At 34.6% G+C, this 27,577-nt stretch overlaps 1 protein-coding gene across 1 annotated transcript in view; it reads left to right on the top strand.

Moving 5' to 3' along the window:
• Nucleotides 1–27,577, top strand: part of LOC124160598 (acid sphingomyelinase-like phosphodiesterase 3b) — a 705,734-nt gene that overhangs the window by 140,834 nt on the left and 537,323 nt on the right. Inside the window, exon 2 of the mRNA XM_046536482.1 lies at nt 14,725–14,770. The gene's annotated coding sequence lies outside the window, so the exon portion shown is untranslated. The remainder of the gene's footprint in view (nt 1–14,724; nt 14,771–27,577) is intronic.

The raw sequence follows: 27,577 nt of genomic DNA, 5'->3' as shown, positions 1-27,577 counted from the left end.
TTGATAGACGTGACCTCATGAGTGGCCTACAAGAAGTCCTGACCTGACACCATGTGACTTTTTTAAGGGGCTGGGCAAAGGGTAAGTTATATCGGGCATACCACGCACATACAGTTACAGTTTCAGTTGGAAGCAAGGATTAACAAAGTTATCAACAATATCCCACGTGACTTTCTCCATAATACCGTGTAATACAGACTATTGGCCGATGCCACAGACACTTCAATTGAATTTTAAAGCATGCATCAAGATTCTTATATAATACTATATGTATGATATTAATTACAATGAACTAGTGCTACTAATATAGAATTATTTCGCCTTTTTATACCTACATATATACAGACACCATGTATATTATCTACCTTTACAGCAAATGTATCATCGTAAATCCCAGGCCCTGGAATTAGTTTTTAATTGTTTCAAATATTTTAATGGATTGATGTTTCCCAATACAGCTATATCGCAACAAATTGAAATCCAAAACCATTTTTCAAACCTCTTATGCGCCAATGGAAAAGCTCCAACTTACAAAAATCCGTGATAGATGTTTCAATCATTGATAGATAGATATCAATCCGTGATGGAGCTTTCATCTTTCTTTCCACAGGCATTAAATAACCATTATGGACTCAAAAACAAACGATTTGACCTTGCTTTGGGTGAGCCGGATTGGTTAAAAATGAATGAAGGGAAACCTTATAATGAGTTACGCAATATCAGTTTCTCCGAGAGAGCATCGCACTAAGTATGAAAACAAACTGAGATAAGTTCAACAGATTCAGGCGTTATTTGGTGGGAGTTCGACAGATTTAAATAACATCTGGTAGCACTTTTCCACAATACTTTAATGCGTAAGACACGCTTCGGCTCTCAGAGCCGTCCTCTGGTACAAGGCACTGTATTACGTATGGACATCACATTTATTCTACAGTTATGAATAGACTCCTCCTTCTACCTCGGGTTTCCCGTATTAGATTTTTGAGACCGAATCTGATATAATACCGTAAAGGATAGGTGTTTATGCATTAAACAAGCAAGAAAAAACGTCAATGGGAACACAGACTCATAAAAGTCAAGAAAATAGTTATCGAATATCATGCGATCGTACAGTTTGGAAATTTTATTTAATTAAGTGAGAGTGAGCTTAGTTTCAAATGCTATCGTATTACCTTCTAGTTCCATCCAGGCAACTAACTTGTTCAAAGTGTGATTCAGCACCCACCATATCTGGGGAAAAATAGAGCATTCTTGCTTTGTTATATCCCATACCTCCTCTTATACCTCCGCTCCATCCCAAGCCTAACTTGTTATGCACATGTAAGGTCGTGAAGGAATAGCTTCGTTACCAATAAGCAGGAGAATCGAGACTGCGCTACATGCATATGCACAATGCTCCGGATTCGAGAGATTTTTCATTTTTTTTTCATTCAGAAAGAAAGGCATTCCATCCATTTTTCATTTTCATGTTTTCATCTCTATTTTCCTCCCAAGCGTCAGCTCCCGTGCCTGAGTGAAGAGCTATGTAACGGAGCTATTTTTTCCATTCCCCCCCCCCCGCCACTCCTCTTAGCTCCTTTTCAAAAAACGGCTCGGTGAGTTGTTCAAATATTCAAAGAAGACGATACGTTTGCGCATCGTAGGCTCTCTGAAATATCCGAAGCTCCGGAGGTGCGAAATGGCTTATCGCTTTAAAAAAAATATACATATATACAAACAGGATGGTATATGCTATACATACATTTCTCTTTTCCGTCGTTGCATTACAGTGCCACCTCGTTTCTCTTGTCTCAACCCTTTCTTCTCTATCTATCCACTTCCCTCCCACCTTGACTTTCCTCTCGAAAAGGATGAATAGAGGATTACGTGCCTTGGATCAGAGGAAAGATTTGAGAAGGTTTTTATCATCCTCGAGGGATTTTTGCTGGGGGAATAGAAATTCTCTCTCCCAAACGAGGGCGGGAGGGTATATAACCACCTCTGGTGTTATTTTCGCGGGAGGAATCCCGAAACTTTGAGAAAACGCTCGCTCGCTCGCTATTGGTTCATCTCCCCCGAGAGAATCCCAAGTTATCTCTCTCTGAAGAGGTTGTTGGTTCATTGGTCCAAGACGGTTACCCAGTTTATTGTTCTGGAGATTGCTGAGGGAAGAGGTGAGGAATGCCCTAAATTTATGTTTCGGATGCAGATTCCGATGCCAGATTTTGCCTTCGCAAATGGATGCATGCGATTTCCGTACCGTCACGTTTCAAGAGAGAGAGAGAGAGAGAGTATTAGGCCTAAAGTGCTTTACTTGAAGATGTGAACGGGCGTTTTGGTTGTCCGACATATCCCTGTAGGGTTGTGAGTGTACACGGCTAATTGAATCACGTACCTATCGTGGTGTTTGCATAGGGGGATGTTGATTAGCTACCTAGTCGCTGTGTTGCGGTGACTCGTGGAATTGCCTAAGGAGTTTGTTTCTTGAATTGGAGTCACTTTCCTCGCTAAAATGGAACTTTTCTAAATTAATGTTTTCTGCCAGTGATTTTCTTAATACGTTATCTCTTTAAGTTGCGTAAATGAAAACATAAATTCGCCGTTTTCAACTCGAAACAATGATTTATAAATTGGGACAGATAGGAGACTTTTGAGAGAAATAGCGATCTAGAAAACAAGGAGACCTAGAAAAGTTATCCACCCAAAAGACTTCACACATGTTGGTCTCGTTTAATTTATATCTCATTTATGGCTTCATTTATATTAGTGACACCGTAAACATTCTTAACCATCCCTCCTTCAACAACTGGAATAGAATTCACGTTCACAATGTTCCGATTTCTGGCTAAAACTTCAACTGACAATGAGCATGAAGGCTTTACACCTTGTTTGTAAACATATTCAATAAAAATGAATCAAAGGAGCATTATGAAATTAAAACAATACAGTGGGATAATAATTAATTCAGATTAGTGTACAATTCACTTTAATTTACCGATAAATTCACCTATATTGATGTAAATGGACGGTCGTTCATAGAAAAGTTGTTGATATGTATCAATTTAAATTATGGTAATCCGTGGAATACTTCAGCCATATAATTCGCCGGAGTAATTCAGCAATATTTTTCATGAATTCGTAGCTACTAATGCTAACTTCGTCTCATTCTGTAGCTACCTTTTGGCGTATAAGCTTGAAGCGCATATGATTGATTCAGGATATATGAGGTGGATTCCAAGGAATAAACTTGGATGAATGACTGCCTAAAAGTGTGGGAATATTGATCGCACGTGATGATGGACAAAGACTATAGGTAGCGAGCATGGTTATATAACTGGCCCCCACAATCGCTCCTATTTCACCCTTTTCTAAGCCATTCACCCCTGACCTTTCCTGTTTCTCCTTTGCTCACATCGTTCAATCTTCTTTCATATATCTGCTTTCAACTAATTATATTCTTTACACATGGTTAAATCACCAAAGAGTCCTCTTACCCAGTACGTCGATCCATTCTTTACGTTCATTTTTCTGTACTGATTTCATTAATCACTTAATCATAGCTACCTTTCACCTAGAGTCACCATAAAAATTATACGTATCCCTTACAAACTAGATTTTCTCTTTGGTAATGATCCATATAGCATAACATTATCGATTCAGGTAATATTTTTATGTGTAAACAAATTTCGCTATTGGAAATTCCTGCTGAATTTAAGTAGTAAGAAGATGTCACGATACATTCCTCTATTTAACCGTTTCCGAGTGTACTTTTGTAACTAAATTACTTTTTTTTTTGGAGTTATCTGCCACTTTTTTGTCTTTAGGAGACATAATACCAATTTTCTAGTGGAATAAAAAACTTAGAATTACGAATTTAGGCATATGGTGAATTTTGAGTGAATCTAGATCTCGAGCTTTGTATATACTACGAAAAAATTGACATTCTTACTCAGAGTTTCCTAAATATTCGTTGGCAACTAAATATATATTCGTTCCTGGTAGAAATTTTACAAATTTATATTTGCATTTAATCGTCGGAATACCTGTTATATAGGGTAAATGTTTTCTTCTACTCGAATAATCAAATTTTTCCAGTTATACAAGTATTAATAACCCTAAGAGGAAAAGCGAAATGTTGGAAAACACGCAGCCGTGCACTCTACATGCTCTTGTATCGAAAGAACTCAACGCTAACTTGTCACGTAATTCCAATTGGTTGAATCCCATTATATGAAACTCAGAGCCAAAAATGTTTTAGCATTCTTATCAAGAATTTGCATACATTTGTCAGGCTTTCTCTCTTTTGCGAAGGTGGAAGTTGAAAAATCATTCATAGCTAATGGAGATTAATGATACCGAGGTAAATGTCACATTTTTTTGAAAGCTCGGTCATTGGCAAAAAAGGCTACCGAAATCCTTGCCAATATACTCGCAGTCGAGCTACAATTTAAAGTTAATAGATTGTAATTTTAAGCTTCCAGGTTCGAGAAGAAATGTGGGCATCAAAATTCTAAAAACAGCTGTGTGCCTATGAAGTATTAATTTCCAGTGGGTATATTTCAGTTTTAAGTATAGGATACTCTAACACACCTTCATTAAAACGAGATCGTTTTGGAAACTTCAGCGTAACCTATTCACAGTTTATTTTAGCCTAACCCATTCATTATATTAGTGCACATTTTTCATTAATTTAAGTGTACCCAGACTAGCCACGGTGATAACTTTACGAATTCACCTCAATGTACAAATTGTGTGATTTTTCACTAATAGAATCCATTTCCCGAAGTAAAAATGGAAACAAAATTCACCCGTTACTTTGCAGTATTGAATTTTTAATTTTCTGCCCCAAATATTGGCAGCCTTGGATTTGATAGGAAAATGTAATTATTTAAAAAATGTATTGATGTCATGGTCTCTATTAATATCTTCCAGTATTTTTCATCGAATTTGAGTCATTTAGCTACTCGTAAATAATTTCAAAATCTAAACCATATCGAAATTCCCGAATTTGGCAACGAATCAAATTAAATTTTAATCATTTATCAATTTTGTATATTTGAATCAAATTTTGGATGCACCTCAACAACAAATCTAAATATTTGCTAGTGTTAAATAAACTAAGCATATGATCTTCCGATCGAGTACCAGGCATCTTTCTGAAAAAATCCACTTCAAGGCCATTCCTAAGTTTCACATTATTTTAAGTCACGGAAGCCTTGCTGCTGGGATAGTTTCCTTGATTTTATTTGTATGTAAAAAGGATAGTATTTCAAATTTCTGCATTTAATAAGCGCTTATGTTAAAAATAACAATAATAAATAAAAATAAATTTTATAAAAAACAAAATATTTATCACGGATTAGAATGAATGAAGTAAAATGTGTATGGGCCTGAGAGTTTCTCTATATAAATTGCTTCATATGCAACGAAAATTCGTTGGGCACAAGTTACATCATCGCACTCAATTTATACTCAGTATCGTAACATAATTAAAGAACGGAATACAGTGAAATACAGTTAATTACAGTTTTATTGACGTTTCCAACATGAAATGAGAATTTTCGGAATGCATGTTTTCTTATGCCCAAAGCCTACGTTTTGGCTCTTTGTTTCAACGCTTCAAAGCTATTTGATGATTTTCACGTTATATGAAACGCAGTGTTTCCGAAGCACACTAGCTTTTAGATGAATTAAGGTGGAGTTACAAGTATTATTTATTCATCGACCTTATTAAAAATTCGAATTACTGTTTAAAATTTGATGCAGGAAAATAAAAAATAATCAGGAATGTCCTTGGAAACTAAAGAGCAATCTGTGCAAAAAGGACGGTTTATCTTTGATTGGAAAATGCCTTTAACCTCCAAATTTGAAAATTTACTTGATAACTTTTAGATATATTATTTTCATATATACTACCAAAATGGCGAATAGATCGCTCAATATTTGCTACAAAAAGGTTCAGTTGGAAATTAAGCTTCCCTGTTCTAAAAGAATAATCCACATTATTGAACAGTTTAAACAATAAGTCTTTATGAAGGAAAGAGAGAAAAACTGATTGATTGTCTTTAAAAAATAAATAACCATGATCTCATAAATATTTTTCTAAAAAGTCAAGAAATAAAAATTCAACCTTTGGAATATTTCAACCGCTCAAGCATCCTCCATGAGCTTAACGCTTTCCACTTTGATAACCGTTCACCGTGGTGTAGGCACTCGCTTTCAACTTTTTCAAATCCGCGCTCTCATGCGATCCAGAGTCCATGATCTGGATGACGACGGGTTCTTTCACATCATGGAAGCGCTGGCGGAAGCGATACACGTCATCCCTGAATGGTAATTAACGATCGATTGCTCCAGCTGCAAAAGGAGTTTGAATGGTGCGGTTTGTGAATCGAATATTGCAGCCATCAGCGAGGTGAATGTCGAGTAAGTACCGTGGAAAGGTATGTTTGCTCCATCCTTTGGATTTTAGCTTTGTCAAATATCATCGAGACCTCTCGACATGCCAATCAGTGTTAGGTGGCTTTTAACTCGGCCATTATAGCCAATACTGCCATCCCATCCGAACTCAGCGTGATAATTTGTGTTTCCGTCTTTCGGATGTGTTGCTGAAAGGCAATATTTTATCTAGGCTGCAAGTGAAAAGCATATGACCTGTTATTAATACTACATCTTTGTTACTATTGTGGAAATAAGAAGCCTGCGCAGTAAAACAATCCGCACACCTATGTAAGGCAAACGTTATTGTATGCATCTTCATGGTTTGAGAATTATTTGAAATATTATATCAGATAGCAGAAGTTTCTTGAGTACTTTATCAAATGTTTTGGCACATGGGAGATTTTCATATCAGTGACGGAAACTTTCATTACGACTACTTGAGCCATAAAGTATAATATTCTAATCAGATGCATAGAGACCTCCCATATTTAAAAGCCAAGCTCCTGCTGTTAAAAGAGGAACGCACATTTATCACGTGGGTGGGTTAACGCCTTTATGTTAACTTCAAATATCACAAATGGCGATGAAACTCAAGATATACGTTTGGTACTGGTTAGAGCTGTGACTCTTTTGAATCAAATTTTATACTGGTATTATACTTATCAGTACGCTCCAATGGTATGGCTAGGAAGCAATCGCAATTTTGGTCAATGATGGAAAAACCCCTAATTTATTTTTTACATTAATGACGTACGGATCTTTGGGTTTGGGAGGGAATAGAAAGAACAGAAGAAAGAGAAATCGAACAATACGAATAGAATGTAATTGCGTCATAAATTAATCAAGAGTATGAGGTCAATCTCTCTCATTATGTTATCTCAGTTTATGTAGTTGTATTTATAGATTCATTACAATAAGCAGCGAGGAAGAAGCATATTGATATTGAATATACCTTTGAAAATAGATATCTAATAATTATAATAGATGGCCCAGAAAAGAAACTTGCTCCCCTGCAATAAATTTATTCTACTGACCGGTGAATGATGCAATAATAACGAATGGAATCACGCAAAGGTAATAAAAAGTTTCCCGATTCAGTGCATGCTGTACCTATGTTAAAATGACTGATTTCTTATTTTGGCATCGTCAACATAGATTTTCAGGTGAATAGACACTATCAAAGGTTTGGGAAACTATAAAAAATGCGTCACACGCGGCCTAATGTGCGTTGAAGTGTGTAACCACGGATACAGCAAATGACATTGTTACTCAACGATGAATGTTGGCATTGGTTGGAGCTGCGACTCTTTTTTTTAATTTGACACTAAAATTGTATATTAATTAATCCTACTTTATTAGTATTCTGTAATGGTATGGCTAGGATGTAATCGCAATTTTGGTGAATAATGGAAAAACTCCTATTTTAAATTTTTACACGAATGACATAGTAGTAGGTATGTGTCAAGGACAGTTTACACGGTACATTATCACGTACGGATTAATGTCTAAATGTATGAACGCGAGAATAAACATCAAAATTCACCGTGTAACCACCCAACTTGTGCGACTGCATGCACAGAAAATAGAACCTGTTCTAATTTGGTTCATGCATTCGTACATGTTCCGTTCCACAAAAATCATCCATACAAACAGGCATTAACTCGTACGTGTTAATGTATCGTGTAAATTTGCCTTTACAATTTACTCAAAAATCGCAAAAGTGAGGGTTTATCTTCAGCAACGGAAGATACATAGGTGTGATAACATATCTTAAAGGTGCAGCATATTTTTTCAGCTTTTCATCATTCGAACCCATTTCCAACGATTTTACAACCATATCCATCAGGAACCAACGCTCTCACAAAAATGGCAACGGAAGCTCTCGCAGCCTTAAAGAAAATTTTTATTTTTCTAAAGAATTCTCGGTCGATTTCTCGCCTTCCTTCATATTTTCACCTTGCCATTCTGTGTACCAACCATTCTCTTATGATTGATAGGCATAGGGCGATATCGACTATAATATTAATGAGTTTCGCTAAGTATACAGACTACTGAAATCTCGCATACACTTCAACTGTCAAACAAAAACTTAAAGGCACACTTCCATATAAGCTCAGCAATTTATTCTTCGGATTATTCGAGTGATTTATTTTTCTATAGGTTTCTCCAGTTATCTCTATCTCAAAATTAACATAGAATACGTCGTATAGCTAGCTGAAGACTAGTTATCTAATGACTGGCTAGGTAACGCCTCATTCTTACTAATTGGAGTCATAGAAAAAGAAAATATTGATGAAATGTAGATGTTTTCGCGCTATTCTACATATTATTTCTATTCATTTTTATCCTAGACTTTCGTGGTGTATAGACCAGAAATTTTTAATGACTAACTTGTATTGAAAATAAAAAAACTATGCACACTAGAGCCTTTGCATCAAATTTGAGAACAAACAAATCTTGAAATTAATCAATGTTAAACCTCAAATACATAATGCAATGAAATAAAAATTATTTGTAAAAATAAATACATAAAAGATAACTTTTATGCAATTTATCCTTCAGATAATTCGAGTTATTTATTTTTCCTTATGTTTCCTTAGCCGCAAAATAACAAATGCATAAAATTATTTGCGTTAGAGGAAACTATTTGAATTTTACTCATATTCCGGAGGAACATCCATATTTGCCGTTTTTTCAATATAAATACACGAATGGTATTTAAATTGAAATAAAAACATTCAAGACGATACTGATCGAGAGTTTTAAACGATTAATTGCCTACAAGTAAATAGCGGTGAAGCAGTGGTGATGTATCCTCTCAACAAAGAGCATCTTACATTCTAAGGGCACTAAAATCACGGCACGTTAGAACACCTTATTCTCCACCTCCTCATTTTCCCGCCATCTTCTTCCCGACTTCCTCCACGCCCGTGAATCCGACACCATGACGCTATTTCGAGCGTCGTTAGCAGCCGCAACAATGAGCTCTGAGTCTGCACCATTAAACGGGTATCAACCCGTAATATCTCGAAACTTTCCTGCATTACGTCAACCCTCCATCCCATTCCAGCCCTCTATCTTCCTTCCGGGAAACTCGATGCTTTCCATGAAAAGACCGACGCAAAGGCTCAGATAAGTACATTCTCAGGTCGAAAAATTTTTTTTCTCGACACATGGCAAATTACTACTCTTATTTAAGAGAGGTTCAGAAATACCTATATCTGTATTTTGTTCGCATGGCCATCATACTTCACATTGTAGTGAATTTCACATAGTCATACTTCACATTGTAGTTCTCGACACATGGCAAATTACTACTCTTATTTAAAAGAGGTTAAGACATACCTATATTTGTATTTTGTTCGCATGATCATCATACTTCATAGTGTAGTGAACTTGGATCGTATAAAAAAGCTAATGTCGGTATTCTGACACTTTCATGTTTTTTAAGACAGAAAGCTAATCGCGCTTTGGCTAAACGTGGCCACATTGATGAATATTCCTACGCCACGAAAGGTATCGTACGCTTATAGCGTCTGAATGCGTGAAAATGAAAAATAAAATATTTCCATTAATACAGCAATTTAAATCTCATATCTCTCTATGCCCTAAAAGATTGAAATTTTCCCACTTATTCCGTATTTTTGCTCTCTGTGGAAGTACCTAAGGTTAGTGCAAAGAGACTGATTTCCAAATACTCATTAGATATTGAAAATGTTCACATAATAGCATCCATTTATCATTGGCTACGTTTAAAATCAGTCAACAGCAACCGCTGTTTCAGCGGTAAATTCTATTTTTGAATGCAGTACCGCAGGATTTTGTACCTATATTTCGGGAAAACAATATTTGAAATTTGATTGATATTTGAGTCATGAAATCAAGTAAAATATTAAACTGCATTGAGAATTCCTCTTTTAATGAACCATCAGCCGTTATGATGTGATATTTGCTATGGATACAATAATAGTAGTATCTTTACTGCATATTTATCGTAAATATCACTATCCCCAATTACAAATCATTAATTGGATTAGTATGATTGGCTTGTACTACGGATGGTGCACTTAGTGACTTTGTAAATGATAGTTTAATAGTTCCATGGTACTAATGTTGTTTGTTTTATTTTCCACTTGGAAGTTCACAATCAATGAATACGATAATTATTGCCCTATATTGAATTTATTTTGCTGACACTGACTTAATAACACGCACAATATGAAATTGATATACCCATTATATCTGAAAATGAAAGAATGAAAATAAAAACCCACTGAGGTGATATCTATAAAAAAAACGTTTAGCTCGCATAAATCAAACATCCTATCTTGAATATGAGGTTCATCATTTTACAGATACCTGTAATGCCTCTATCTTAAAAATCTTCCAATAATTTTTTTAATGAAATCAAATGCATGCATTTATCTTAAATGAAATTGATTAGGGTTTGCATAAAAATTTTCTTGTAAAATAAAATTTCTATCGGAAGAAAATTCGTTGATTTGCGATTTCATTCGGTCAACTTTGGGTTGATATGATACTGTGCAATTGAAGAACCGTGCGTTTGGATCCCAGGAGCAAACAATTATTCGACTCATGAAATACTGTTTCATCGAGGAGTCACAAAAAATCTCAGAAACTAGTTGGCAAAATAAATTGTCTCTTAATCTATTCAGAACAATCAGACTTAAGATATATTTTCATGAATTAGTGGCCTCGGAAGCGTCGGGTTAGTCTTCATCTGCTACACCGAAGGTCGCCAGTATGAACCTCAAATCTTTGGGAGCATGCATATTCACGGCATGAATTTTGGTTTTTCGTATGTAACTGTTGGAATAGCATACGTGGTAGCCATTTCGTGCTCCTTATTGGGCCATTAAAAATAAATTATTATCTTATAGGGGAATTTATGGAACTTTAAGCTATTAAAGACTCCTAGGAATAGGAGTACTTATCATAAGCAAAAGAAAGTTTTTATGATAAAATGCAGCAATATTGATGAATAGGTATTAATTTTGATATAGGTAGGCTATAACTCTAGGTAATAAGTTACGGTTAAAAATACAAATAATTTAATAATTATCTTTTCTATTTGAATTCCTCCAGATCTCTTTTACTATCCAATAATTATTCTTACAGTGGATAAAAATGTTTTGGACCTTGGCATACAAATAAACATAGCATACAGATCATTTTAAGTCCCTATCTTATTAGAATAATTTAAAAAATAATATTATTGCCAGAAAAGAAGACTACACCAACTTTGACAGAAAATATTGCTTTTCCATTCATTTTTCCACACTCGCCACCATGATCTTGCAAAAACTCATAATACCATCCAGAGAAATATCGCTCATTTTCACATTACTTTACGAGGACTCTTCATCGGGTTGATTTGATATGCCGCAACGAAAAAAAATCCAGAGCGTTTGAAAGGGGCGAAAATATGTTTGCGAATCACGTGATAATGATTAAAAAAAGAACGAGGAAACTATTTTTTAATATCATCGGCAACAATAATGGTCCCATGTTCCATCCATAATCAAAGGTTGAAAGCAATTTATGGTGATTTGTTGGTGTTAAAGTCCCATACTCGACCACAAGTCCTGCCCTGACCGGCTCCGTGAGGTACTTCCTTGGTAGTTACCTGAATTCAGGGAATGGGGGTGTGCATGTGACGAACACTATTAAATACTGAAATACCCCATTGAAAGACCATTATCTGCTGTTTACATGGTAGATAAAAATAAATAAATTAATACGAATCTCTGCCTCAAAGTATATAATCTAAGAAAAGCAAAAACTTCAAATAATATTAAATATTGGCAATGATCAGTTATCCTCGAAAGAGAAGCGTTCATTTTATTATGGTGCAGCGGAATGAATATATTAACTTGAATGTTGGTTTTCAACTCTAACAATTTGCATATCTATCTCTTTATGAGAATCATTGTTTTACAGACAGCCTTAATGCCATCAATAATCTGAAAAATATTTATTTAGCCGCGAAATGTTTTTTTGAAAACATACGTATGAATAAATCTGGCGTAAAATTCATTGTGTCTAAAAAATCTCCCTGATTTCATTGGATTAATAAATGTAAAATCTAACGAGGATAGAAGACCTGGATAGCATCAATGGCGAGAGAAGACTTTACTATCACCCTATGCATTTATCCACTCCCTTCACCAGCATCCTTGAAAAAATCATATTACCATCGAGAGAAATGTAACTCATTTCCGCATTAATTCGCGTGAACTTTTCATCGGGTTGATGTGAAACGGTGCAGTAAAAAAAACAGCTTTCAGTTCGTGTGAGCTCATTTGAGTGTGGCAATGTTAGAACGCTCAAGTTCTGCCCTCGCGTTTAATAAAAAAAATCGAATTTCGTTCGAGTGCACTGCAAAATCTTTTGAGCGTGAGGTTTTAAACTCCTCTCATTCTCTCATATATTTACACCAGTTTTCATTCTAACATTTGCACATTGCTTCCTCGGAAAAAGAAATATTCCAGGAAACGTATTTTTTTTGCAAAAATCTTTATCTCTGGATATTTTCTCATTAAAATTATGTGTACCTAAGAGAAATTAGCATATTCCTGCTCGTCCATTACTTTACTCACTAATATAGAGGTAAAGTTTGAGAAAATTTTGTAAATTCATGAGGCGTTCGCGGAAATTCGTGATGAGAACTGCGTAATTTTTGACGTTAATGAAGAATATCTTAGAAATTAATTTGTTTCGCGTGCTAAGTTCCACTCCTCGAACTCCTAACCAAAATGCGACTGTAAAGGGGGGGATGTTACACGTTTTCATGATATTTCAGTTGAAAAAATCAACGGAATGGGTTTTAATACAAATATTCCCAAACTAAATTTTAATCATTTGCAACTACTTCTTGTCCTTGTAAAATATTAACTTTGTATTTTAGACACGGAAACGAAGAACGACCATATTTTCCACGGTAAAGCCAATACCATTGCCTTGACGCCATTATCATGTTGATATCAGTGACGAAAATTGTCAATGTGTAGCATTCAATTTATCTTCGTCTGTATCTTTGTTCCAAAAGTTAGGCCAAAAGCGTTAATACATATTTAGAGCCATATCAATTTTGTATAAAATAACAACAGCTCTTCCACAGCTACATTGGAAATGATTCCAAGTTCGATGAAAAAATTTTTTTAAGTGCCTGGTCTCTTAAGACATTAAGTAAAATATTAAAAGCTTATATTACTCCTATTGGGAAAACTATAGCTAAATATATGAATTAAACTTAGATCTAGTTGCATAAAATACGTGAAACATAGAAAATAACTATTTTATAAATTAAATGTAGTCCACGCAATATAAATGCCTTTAGTTTCTTAATTACCTATCTTCTAAACTGAAATCCTACCTGAGCGTTTACTGTATATGATGCCTTGATTATGTTCATAATATACCTAAATCTGTCGACGAACCATATAGGCTTTCTCTAGAGCTCCGACAGTGTAACATTTACTATTTTTTTAACCCAAGCATTTGTTTTATTGATACAGCTGAGCTTATCGCATAGAAAATCTTTTAAAATAAATAAATCGATAGTGAAGGGATAATTGATTTTACTCCAATACTCACAAGATTGAATCAATTAATGCTGAAAAATCTGCCACAAAAATCCCATCAAGGTTTAAAGGGCCCAAAGAATATCCAACATTTTTCATAAAATGACTCTACTGACACGTATGTGTTTTTAGAAAATTAATGAAACATGAAAGTAAAAATTCAAAATAATGAGAATTATACATGGTATAATAAAGGAGTATCGGGTGAATTTTCTTGCATTGTGTCATGGGATAATTTCAGTTATGAATAAATTAAATTTTTATCCTTATTTTCACGACGTATTCTATTCACTATGCTAATGCGCAAAACAATTCACTTTATTCATTTTAAACATATATTTTGGCCGATTCTAATATAAATCATGCCAGAGAAATATTGCTAAAATGCTGTTCTTAAAATTAATCTTACTCAGGAAACATTTTTAGAGGTTTCCCAAGGAGGAGGCTTCCCAAGATATTAAAAAATGTGGCTAAAAGCTAGATATTTAATTAAACACAGGGCTGGTTTTCCTTAGATGTGTTAATCTTCAAATGCTTAAAAACTATACGATTTCATAAAGCTGTGAAAAGTAGAAGTAGATGTAGAACGTGGTTGGAAGAAAAAAATACATTTTATTCAGAATTTTAATAAAAGTGAAAAGAATGGGATTCCAATTATTTTTCATTACAATATTAATTTTTATTTCATTGATTTTTTCAGGATGTTCGTAATCACCTGAATCGTCACCCAGCCTGTTGAATAACTGGTGAGTATATTTACCTTTTTTATATTCTATACTTAACCAATATATCTATTCATGAAAGAGTGTCTTCTTACAATTAAGAGTTTCCATTATTTAATATTAATCTAAGGTGGAACGCTAATGAATTCACGCCGGATGGAAAATTTTCACACTGACTAAATACATTGCTCTCAGCAGACATTTCCTTAAATAAATTTAAATGCTTGAGAAATTTGGTATCCATGAACAATTCAGCATTGCGCGAGGAAGACGGGCCAAGCAGTGTGTAGACTTAATAGCCACATTACTTACCGTTCTGAATGTTTAAGGTAGGATGTAAGTACGCGGCGTCCGAAATTAGTTAAACAGGGACAAGATCTGTGTACCACCGTATACCGGAAGACCTTAGAGATTCCAACACACTATTTTGGCAAAGCTTGCCACGTCTTTGCCTAAGTACCGCACCAACTTGAATAAAACGGCGATAATTGCGGAGTAAATGCGTACACAAGAACTATCTAAGATGCCTAGAAATTACGAAACAGCTAGCGGATGAATTCAACAGTGAAGAGAGCGTTCCTCCGCCAGCAAATTGAACAATTTATTTTACGAACCCTAGTGCCGTGAACAGTAAAACTTTTGTCAGCGAGAAAAAGTTTACTTATTTAATTTAAATTATAAAATCAAAAAAATTGCAAAAGCAATGTATGCTACTAATTTTATGAACAAGTATCACCGCCAATAAGTCCCAAATGAATAATTTGACGGGCACAAAATTTCTTGAACGGACAAATAAAACTTTAAGGAGCATCTGTTTACCCTGCAATCGATAATACAGGCATCATTACAATTAACGCCAGTGATTTTAAATACGTGGTAAATTAAGTCTTTAGCCTAGTAAATTTATCCGAGTCCTTGGTTTCCTATTCGGCAAAAGCATTGAATTAAATTTTGAAGAGGGATTTCTATGAAACTGAATCATATGCAATATTTTATCTTGATAAATTGAATCTTGATAAATATTGCATTTTTAACCAGTCATAAAAAAATGATAATACAAATATAAATTACCCTTGAAATAATCATTTGATTATAGGCGATATTAAATAAAAAGCATTTATGCATCAGCATTTCCGTTTGTTTAACTGTGAGACCTTGACGGAGCAGTCGGCCATAGATAGATTTAAAATATTCTGTTTTTCTGGGGAAAAAATTATTGGCAAATAAATATACATCGGGGGATAATGGAGGTGATTGATAAGCGTGAAAATAGGAAATTATTAAATTATCTCAAGTTTTTATGAATATAATATGTTAATAAGTTTATCTTGAAGCAAAAATGATGATACAAATTAGTAGCATCTTTGTTTAGTTAACTCCCGATAAAAGTATAACTAATCAAGATCAACTTGTTATTAGTTGAAGCTCATCATGTTTTTTTCATAAGTGTACTTTAATTTAAGATTATTAAAAGAGGCAAAAAACAAAAAATAATAATTGTTCATGCTGCACTGAGTACTGAAATTCACGTGCAACTATCCATTAAAAATCTTTTTGCAGCAAAGCTTGCACTCTTCACAAAGAGCACAGCTTTGATCAAGCATCGCATATAATCCATCTTTGTGCTCTCGTCTGCCTTCTTCGGCTGTTGGATGGACGGACTTTGATTTCCTGCTTTTAAACTGCTTAGTGGTTACAAATAGATGAAAGAGAATTCTATTGTACACTCATTTTGAATTTCAGAACCCAATTTCTAACCGCAGGGAATGAAAGGAAATCACATCATTGGTATTAGTCTGGTTCCGGGTAAAAGGGCTTTGTCGATCATTTGAAATCTCATAAGCCAGCGGGAATCAGCTTTCATATTCCCATGACTGTGAAATGCTAATAAAAATGGCAAGGAAGCAAACGAGAGAAAAATATTTAGCACGTTTCAGCGTGGCTACGTTTTTTCCCATTTCATAAGGATTAACAGCGTAATTTTTTCGATATTTTCCTCCATACTCATTTCCTCCGCACGCATTTTATGCAGAGTGCATTGCGACACCATTATTGCATTATTGAATGTTACATTGTTGTAATTCGAGGTTGATCAAGTTGGTGGACTTGTAATTGGAAATTATAGCAAGAAATATAAGAGCTGAGAGGTCGGTGTAAAGAATTTTTAATTTCCTCACTATTATTCGATAGTTCCTTGAACTTACAATTCGGTTAAACCAAATAACGCACTGACATTAAGTGATTAGAAATTTTGTTGTCAGATCCCATATCAACTATATTATAATGCCAAAGGAGTCTCACTTACCATGTATAATGCAAGAAATAGTATGGGAAAGTATGTTACATGATTACGCCAAATCAGAGTTAAGTCTGAGTTTCCTGGGAGGTATTTTTAATAGGATTGGTTTTTTTTTTGACTTCCTCAATATTCCTTCTTGATCCCCAGAACAATTATTTCGCTTAAACCATGAGTTTCAATTAAAAGATTAGTCAGGAATATTTACTAGAAGGTCCCACATCAAATACATTATAATGCAAGGGAAGTTTCACACGTCACTTATAATGCGATAAATAGGATATAGCAGTATGCTACTTAGTTACGTCACACTAGTGTTAAGACTGAGTTTCTTTTTGACGAGTAGAGCATGTAAAACTGAATTTCTTTGTGGTTTTTTTAATATGATTACAAAATATCCTTGCAAGGTCGTTATCATTTCAACTGAAAAGTAAATATATTTGCATGGTGCGACACCACTAAAATACATTTTTTATCCAAATGCCCTCTAGCATTGAATTCAATTCTATGCCGCAAACTCGTGTCCTTTTATGCGTAATATTTTTTATTTTGAAATTATTAAGAATAAAGTTTTATCCTTATCAAAGTAATATAATAAAAATGTAGTTGACTAAAACCTAAGCTATAATAAAATACAATAATTTGAGGAAAGTAAAATACTCTTTCATCAATTTCCTTCATCTTTTTGTTAATTACAGTAATATTTGAAAATAGTTGAGATAACATCAGCAATTTAAATTCGGTTGAAACCATTGCTTTAGTAATTTCTGCAAACATTCTTCTCGTACTTTTGGTAAATAAATAATAACTTCCTGATAAACCGCTCTTTAATTTTAAGAAAGAGTTCTCCCTTAAATTTTAATTTCGTTAAATAATTAATTTTAAAACTTAATAATTAATCTTTTTCGGTCAGCGTAATGCTCAAGAGTTATTTGAGCTCAAAATAACTCCCGCGATAAATAATCGTTACGTCTTTCTATATTTATTTTTAGTACACGTTTTAACTATTGAAAATTCTTCCTTTCCTTGTGAGGACCATTTCCTCATGCACACGGAGTCGTAGGAAATACTATTTCACCTTCACGTCACGTCCAAAACAGTTTTTTTTTCACTCAACGTATGAGTGTTAACAGATTGATAGAGATATCTTACGGTGGAGGGGCAATATTTTTTCCGAACTCCAAAGAAGCGATGCCAGGATTTTCTAGTTTACCTCCTTGCAGTGCACTTGTTCGTTCTGTCCATGACCCAGGTTTTCAAGTTTTATCGTTATACGTATCAAGTTCAAGCGGAAATCTCCTTCTATTCATGGTGAGGTGCGGGTGGGCGTCGAGTTTGCCCGTTTCTTTTTCATCCATTCGCGCAGTCCAGTGCGATTCTCTCTCCCTCTCCCTCTAGAGCTTTGACAGCACAACTGCGCAATTTTTCGCCCATTCAGGCGCGATGGCCGCCCGCCGCTTGTGACAACATTCGGTTTTTTCTCGCCCGCGAGTTTGGAGAGCTGCGTGCAAGCGACATGTTCTTGAAAGACACTTAAACAGGCTCACTTCAAGTCGCGATTGTGTTATTTCACGTATGGCCATCGTGGCGAAGTGCAGTTCAAACTTTCGATGCCAGGCTCGCACTCTCCTTTTGTTAAGCTCGCGGCAATTTTATTCCAGATGTGAAAAACACACCCGTGAAATGCGGAGTTGCCTGCACGCGTGGGTGTTTCTAATGTGATGCTACGTGTGGAACGCTATGTGGGCTGGTGGTCAGTAGCTCTTTTCGTACACGTGTAATTTATCAGGTGCATTCATGTTCTTTCTCTGTATTCATTTTAATAGTAGCCGATATTTTAATTTAATGCAAATTTTTATATTTTCAGGAGTACGTGCTGCATTATAACGCGTGCTAAACCTTCCCCTTGCGCACAATTATTGGCGTTTCTATGATGAAAAGTGTTTTAGAAGGGACTCTATCCAGCGGCAGCTATATTTTTCATCATTAGAAGATTGAACTGAATGATAGGTTTTATCACTAGCTACTGTTCTCTTTTTTTGGAAGACAGGGACGAAGATAAACAAGCTTACTCACGAGAACAAGTCCCAAGAGTGATAATTCACGCGTGGCCGAGGTGAAGAAATGCAGTCAAAACTTTTGATTTTGCTTGTAATTCATCCTCTCTTATTTTGTTAAGCTCGCATCTGCTTTTATTCTTCTCAGGAACACACTCATGAAATGAACGCAAACGGTTGCCTTCACGCAAGGCATAGGACTGGACTTAGGGTTACATATGCCGAAGGGTTTTTAGATGTGTAGGTACGTAGCCAGATATCATTCAAAATACTTTTTTATAACCTCATCAACCACCTACGATACAAAAATTGTGAATCTTCATGGAATGAAATTTAAAATATAGCGGAGTCAACTTTTCTGTGAATTGATCTGCAACCAACAAGGATAACAGCAGAAAAACCAAAGAATTAAATTATGTATATACGCAGAAAAACAGAAGATTTTGCATAAATAGTTAAGACACACATTGATTTTACAGGATTTTACGTTAACTAAAATCCTGGAAAAAAATCCATAAAGGTATAATATCAATGAAATTCATGCGGAGAAAATGGATTTAATTATTTTTGATTGCTAAGGAATCGATGGGCAATTATACATCACACGAGATGCGAAAAACTAAATATCGTAGTATTACATGTTATCGGGAATGTAATTTATTCCTCCATTTTTAGCTTTTTGGCACGTTTCTACTATATTTTAACGCGTAATAATCCAAGTGGATATGAAATATTTAATTCATATCCATGATGGCATTTAAAATATTTCGAAAGACTTACAATGAAGCACGAGTCCTTGCCGTTCATTTTTGAAAAAAAACCTTAAAAAGGTATACTCACGGTTTCAAGTCACGATTGTGATATTTTACGTTGGCTATCGTTCAGGCTCTCTACGCTCATTTTATTTCGAATGGGAACGTATCCATGCTGTTTGGAGTTGCCTACACGCAAGGAAAATATATGTATACTGGGTAGCATACACATCAGGGGTATGTGGCTCGGTTGGTACGTAGGAGTTGCACACATCGCTTGGAGTTTAAGTCTGCGGGTTTATAGAGTTGAATTGAATCCTTTGGTTTGCCGGAAATGTGAGCACCTGGGTGGTTCCGAATACCGTTCCGACCGAAGCCAGTGGATCCCCGAAAAATTTTCTTAACATTCAAGCATGGCATTGATCACGGTGAAATTAAGTTAGGCCAAGGTTCCAAAAATTTACTGTAGGTATTCTAAAATAGAATTGAGGGTGTAGATGTAATACTTATTTAATGAAATATCTGAATACATCCGACCTTATGAAATTATTTTATTATTAAATTTAAAGGCACAACGTGAATGGGAAAACTCTACGATGGCAATTTTTGTCTAATTGATGACGGGATTTATGGAGGCTGATATATACATGAAGAGTAAACAAGTAATGATAGGTATGGGTGGTTGAACAAGTAGTGAGGTAATATTTTATATATCCGTTTCCATTTCCTTGGAGTTCTAGTCGTGCCCTAACGCGCTTATCTGACTGAATACAAATGGATTATTTATCCTTTCGGTGAAATAATTTTCACGATGACTTTAAGTAAAATATCAGTGAAATTTTTATTTTCATTTATTTTTTCCATATCAGTTCAAAAGTGTCTTCGTCATGACACATTTAGCAAAAATCCATATACGTAGTCATATGTACATTTGTACATATAGAGTGGTACACTATGCCCCTTAAAATTGGATGTAGCCTTTCCTAGGTAAAATTGAAATACAGTGATTCTGTTTTTCTGAAGAGGAGAAAATTTCACTTAGATAGCTTTAACAGTATGGTCGTGATATCTTTCTCAGTGTATAAATTCTTCTACTTTCGTGATCACACATAAGTTTAATGTAAAAGCGAAAAAATATGTTAAAAGTATTTTCCTTATTATTATAATTTTAAAATGTATGTTACTGTGGCCCGCTGGAAGCTTACGTACATACATCGATGCAGTCATGTGACAATTCGTACTTAAATCTACTGCTAGGCATGCGACATTTCCCTCTCAAAATTGGAGGCTGACTTTTGGAGGTCAAATTGATATCAAGCGATGTTGTTCCTGCGGGAGATAAGAAAAATACGCCTATGGCTGTTGGAGATTGGAATCTTAATAGTTTGTACAAGTTATTTCCAATTTCATGCGGTTAATATAAATAGACGTTGATTTAGCTTGGGGAATGTCGTCCAAAATAAAGATAACAGAATCGAAAGGCGGGTACAAAGCTTTGTTTTTCCGTTAGATTAGCGCATGATTCTTTGGATCGATAAATGTTAATTTTTAATTTTGATTAGATGTAACAAACCTTTTATTTGTTAATTAAAAGTTTTAGAGATTTATCCTCGAATACTTTAGTTAACTTCACCACCGGTTATTACGTATTAGGTCACGTAAATGTAATACAATATGATCTGAAATCAGTCGTGATGCGAAATGCATATATTTGTTGAAAATTGCCAGTGACTTCCTATATACTTATATACAAGAATTGAACAAGATTTTGGGACCTACGGTGTTGCATAGATCCAGAATAAGTTTTCACTTTTTATTATTGACTGCACAAAAGACTTTTTGCTTCCTAACGCATGCAATAAAACTGTACGTCTTTAAGGATCACGTTTTCATGTTGCCTTTCAGCATAATAATATTCCCTTTAGTAATCCTTATAAGTGGTTTTAGTAATTTTAGAGGGTATGACTCGAAAAAAACTCGAATATTACCTTGGATGATAAATGGTTTGAAAAAATGATTGCTGAATTTAATAGCGTCTTAATTTACAGAGAAATAAAATGTTTAGAATGAACCGGTAGTTTAAAACACGAATAACTAAGAACTCGCTTACGTAACGACAAATTTATTAAATTGAAGTTTTAATGTAAGTTTGAGAAATTGAATACTTCTCAAATGAAAAATTTGAGTCATTGGCATATTGAATTAGTAAAAAAATAAAATAGGGTCACACAGACCCAACAACCATGGAACTTATTAGATTCCACCAACTCATTAGCTTTAGGAATGAGAAAATAACTCTGTTCATATCTAATTTATAGTCTTTCACATTAAATATTGAGGTTTAAAATGTTAGGTAAGATAAACGATAAAAAAGGAATTTAAAAAAGATTTCCTTGTTTTCTATGTTTGAAACGTATTGAAATTGTAAAATACCTCAACATGCAGTTTTTGATAAACGCTTTTGCCTATAAAAATGTTTGGTATTTTTTTTATTCTTACCAATACAATGGAACAACTGAAGAGAAAATTAAAAAGTATCACTCTATTTGAACAATAAAAGTATCACTGTTTACTTTACTCAATGTCATCGTGAAAAAAATATCACTGACTGAATAAAGATTCCATTAGTATTCAGATGGATAAGCGCGCTAGGACATGTAAAGAACGCGAAGGAAATTGAACCGGAAATATGAATTATTGCCTCACGACTTGTAAAACCACCTATATATTTTCGTCACTCGTTTACTCTTTATGTATGTATCAGCTTCCATAAATTTTCCATCTATCAAAACGGCCTCAATGAAATAGTGGTTGGGATATAAATGGAAAATACGTGATTCATATCGATCCAGTATGTGTGGTCACCCGTACGTGGTGAGGACCAAGAAAAATTGAAAGAAATGATTTAACATGCTACAAAGGCTCACCTAGCTTAAAATATAGTATTTAAAATTTAATTAAATATGCCCAAGAACGACTGGGGGTAATTGAAATTCACTTGGACTGAAAGTTGGCATCAAGTGTTAATTAGGAAGCTGATAATTAATAATATTAATAAGAATTGTAATCTCCGATTGAAATGGGAAATTATGAATGTGTTTCGGACTAAATTAATAGCATTTTATCTTCTTATTAGATATGTTTTAAAGCTATTGTAGTATATTTTACATTCACGATAATTTTAGTCGTAAATATTCAATATATAAAGGAAAACATATGATAGCTTTTTGGCAAAACTTTTAACCCTTATGTAATTTAAAATATAATTAGGAGGCTCGGGAATCTAGTAAATGAATTCACCAGTTTCCTTCACAAATTAGGTTAGTTATTGAATGCCAGAGGTGAATACTAGAATTACTGTTTCATCGTTTTGTAGATTGCATTAAGTGATAAACCAATTCAAATTTTCTTTCTTTGTGCATCATTAAAATTTGGGTCAATATAAAAGTAAATTTCAGACGTCTCGCTGTAAGCATGTAATATCTCAAATTTAGGGCATCTGGATACAAAATAAAAAAATTGAATCAATTCAAACAGTCAGTCAGTGCACGAAATAAACGGGAATACTCTGCTAGAATAACTATAATTATAGTTTCCGCATTTTAACTGCCGAACATCGCTGGATACATTAATGACGTCAATACTAAAAATGATTAAATTAAATACCCATACATGATTAAATTAATAATTTTTAATGCGAAAAGTGAATGACTGCCAAAAATGCCTCGTATAGTTTGAGTGAAAAATAAATTCCGGTCGTATAAACCTTTACAAGAAATTTGAAAGATCAGTGTAATCACGAGGAATATTTAAATTAGTCCAATTTTTATTCCAATCCTAACTAGAAAATTACCTTGGTATTGTAGCCACCCTTAAATTATTCCATCCATTTAAATTATATAATTCTCATGTAAGAGAACAATTATAATATACTCGAACCTCGTTGGTACTAGGTACGTATGATTCTCTTTATTCCACATATTTTGGAAAGTTAGAGATAGTTTTTAGATAATTTTTTAATATATAATAAAGTTTTTCAGTAAGGATTGCACAGGTATTTCATCAATAAGTATTGAATCCAATAATGACTGGGCAGAATCACCATTTCGGAAAGTACGATACCACAGTTATTATATCGACCTATTTTGAGTTGTATATGGCTTTGGCCCAAGGATATCTTCGGCTTTTATTTGGTGTAAATCAATAGTTTCTGCCGTCTTACGTCTTACAGAATAATTTAGGGTGAACCCATTTGGAATACCACTTTCGAATGAGGTAAAAATTGGGTCTCTTTTGCTCTTAACCTATTTAAATCTATCCTCTTTATAACAGCTTGAACTAACGTCGTATTTTTGACTTAATTTCTGCAAGAAACCATGTGGACCTCTAAATGAAGTAGTTTTAAAAGAAGAAAATTAACAAGCGTTAATAACCTGGTTTTTTCTGTATTTCAAAGAACAGCATGCTATAAGGAAAATTTTATTACACATAAATATGAGAAGATGCAAGACAAAATTTGCATGTTCCATTGAAAATTTACCGTTATTCTACACAGTGTAGTTTCTTCAGTCTCCGCCCTAAACTTTCTAGGCCGGTAGTTTAATTCACGGTGGAAGGCAACTATTCCCAGGATATTTAACATATGAAAATATGAATAGATTATAAATTTAATTGGAATACTCGTAGATCAGCTGTAAATAGATAGGAATGGATGTGGAAACTAGCGGTTTAAAATAATTTTAACGAGCCAGGATTAAAACGGGTGACTTCAAAAGCCCGGTTAGGTATGTTCCAAGAAACATCACCCCGGCAAAATAATACAGAGGGAGTTTCTATTGGGCTTTACCGAGCTTCGTATTCAGGTCCAGTCCACATGGTGGCAAGGGAGGCGAAGTAATACGCTATACGCATTTGTAGGAGAGAGAATAGAGCTCTACTTTACCGTTCATCATCGGTGGGTGCTTTTCGAAGAACTTAGCCATGGTTACTCGCTCATGTTCAATCAAGTCAAAGAAATCTCCGAGGAATTAAACACTATTTTTTAAAACAAAGATTGATGTCAACGAAGGACTTTGTAAGGAGTGATTCGCCTATGTGCAAATACGTCCCTCACGCCCTTGCCTGTAGAATATAATGAAGACAATAATAAAAAATAACAATTATGCAATAAATGTATGATTTTATGTGTAAAATATTCAATGTGGATTGCCACATTTGATAGAAGTATTGGTTGGTGGAGGAATGTTGCCAGTAGCCTCTAGGCCATTTGCGCTAAGAGAGGTTTGGAAGGGAGAGAGAAACCTGGTGCCTGTATTATAACCCTTTTTCCAAACTTGCAGGGGCTGAATGTCGTAGAACTGGTGGTGAAAAATTGTGAAAGCTTTGCACTGACGATCAATGCCGTTAGTTTAAGATTATTCCAGCGTTGGATGCCTAAAAAGTAAAACTACAACAAGAAAAAATGTAGTTTTTTTGCCACGAGAGCAGATCAGCCGCTATTGCTGTAAAAAGAGTAATTTATTTTGATGTCTGCAATTGATATATAGGTTTTGTGGATCACAAATTTACGTATTGTCCGACAGATGGATTTCTGTACTTCATTCTGCCTCAAACAGAAACTGGACAACCTTATATCCGATGCTGCCCAGACTTGAACTCATAGTTCAAAGATTTGGAAGTACTTGTCGTCATACAAACCTATTTCTCTAACTTTGGTGGAGATATATATCACATAATAATGTTTCTATATTTCTGAACCTCGGAGGTAAAGGGCATTAATTACATTTGCTTTCCTAAATTTTCAGAAGAGCAATTTAGGAGTTTTTCAAAAATTTAAACAGTACTTTATAGAAGTTTAGGAGATAAGTTTACAGCATTTTTATATCACAATGTTATTGGTATAGTAACCTAACCTTCTAGTAATTACTGGTTAATTTCTTTAATCTTAAAACTAATCTCCTCAATAATTAGGGAAACGGATAAAGAGTCCTTCACCTCCGAGTTACAGATGTAAAAATACTGTAACGTATGTAGTACGGGCATGCCATCAGACCCAGTAGCATCATCTGAGTTTCTCAGAACTCTGCTGTATCGATGGATGGGAAAAGGACTTCAAAGAGAACTTTCCCTGGAGGGATCAGAGCCGCTTACAATGATATGGGTCCATACAACTGCAAAACTCGACCCATTAAGGAGGATGTCTTATATGACAGCGAGTGAAGGGATGTTTCCCAAGTGTTCAGCAAGCAAGAACCATCACTTAATACAGCGTCATTGGGGAACTAGAAATATGGAGGAAAGGGAATGAAAATATTTGTATCCAGCAGATGGGAGGGAAAGCTTGATAAATTGGGATGATAAAAGAAGAATAGTCAGAATTAATGACTGATATTATTAGCCATATAATATGCCGAGGTTATGAATTTATTGCTCCGTAGCAAGAAAACGATTCGGAAGTTACCGAAAAATTGCAAACTGCAAAATATCAAATCATCATCTTCAACTATGAGAAGATGCATGAAATATGAAAATAGGCGGGCAAGAATCTACGATAATTAATATATTCATCAAAATAAAACTTGTTCATGAAAAGGAAATTGAGAGTCACTATACTGTTCATCAGAAAAATATATATGTAAATAAGTGACAAGAGGGCATTGAGTTAAGAATTCTGAATTAAATCAAATGAAGCAATTACATGGAAAAGGCTAACTTAAAAGAATCAGACAGTGACACATTAATAAAAAGTGATTGCCAGCGTTCAAATTGCATTACGACTTTGGGTAACAACAGCTGCAACAATATGACAGGTCTACGATGGCGGTATGCAAATTCATAATGGAAATCTAAAATGAAAAGAACGAATTTTAGTTGAGACAAAAGGAATGCTATACTAAAAATAAAACGAAAAGTATGGAGTAAGAACAGTAAATGAGAATGAAATAATTATTAGGTTAAACATATTTGCTTATGAATCAAATTATCCACCAATGAGTCACGCAATTTAAGGAATAATTTATTTTATGGGAAAATAGCTTCTTAAAACAATAGGCCTAATGTAATGAGCAGCGTGGTAAGAGATTGGTCTAGAAGGTAAGTGAATGCGTTATGATACTGTGGGAGCTTGAAGGAGGGAAAGGAATGGAGGAAAATTGAAGCCAGAAGGTAAAAAGGACGACACTAGGGATAGAATTATAGAAAATTATGGAAAAGAATACTGATTAAAAATTTCCGCAGGGAATTTTGAAATAAAATAGATACGTGGAAAATTGGGGAAGGGAATCAGTGATGAATTACACAATAAAAAAACGAATATTTCAAACGGAATATTCTTGAGCAAACTTGAAGGGGTAATATTGAAACGACATGAAAAATGAACGGCTAATGCGCAATAGGCTACGATTATGGAGTCATGCATAACAGAGGAGGGAAAATGTCACCTAAAATAGCGAAGAGGTCTTCTTATCGTGAAAAAGAGGAAAAAATTGTTGCTGTGATGGATCAGCAGAGAATATTGAACAAAAAACTCTGGGTTATGTTAGATCAAAAATAGAGTGGAATTAGTTGTTGTTGTGAAATTAATAGCATACGTAGGTATGTTGACCAATAGTATTTTGACTAAGTCGTATGTTCTGAGATGAGGGCCATAGAGCACAATTTTCCTCATGGTAAAGCTTTGCCTGAAAATTATAAGCAAACTGTTGGCGCCGGAAGCAAACAAATTTCT

Source organism: Ischnura elegans, chromosome 6 (assembly GCF_921293095.1).
Source record: "Ischnura elegans chromosome 6, ioIscEleg1.1, whole genome shotgun sequence".
In the NCBI taxonomy this organism is placed as follows: domain Eukaryota; kingdom Metazoa; phylum Arthropoda; class Insecta; order Odonata; family Coenagrionidae; genus Ischnura; species Ischnura elegans.
The sequence above is the reverse complement of the archived record's forward strand: the minus strand, read 5'-3'. Positions and strand labels throughout refer to the sequence as shown.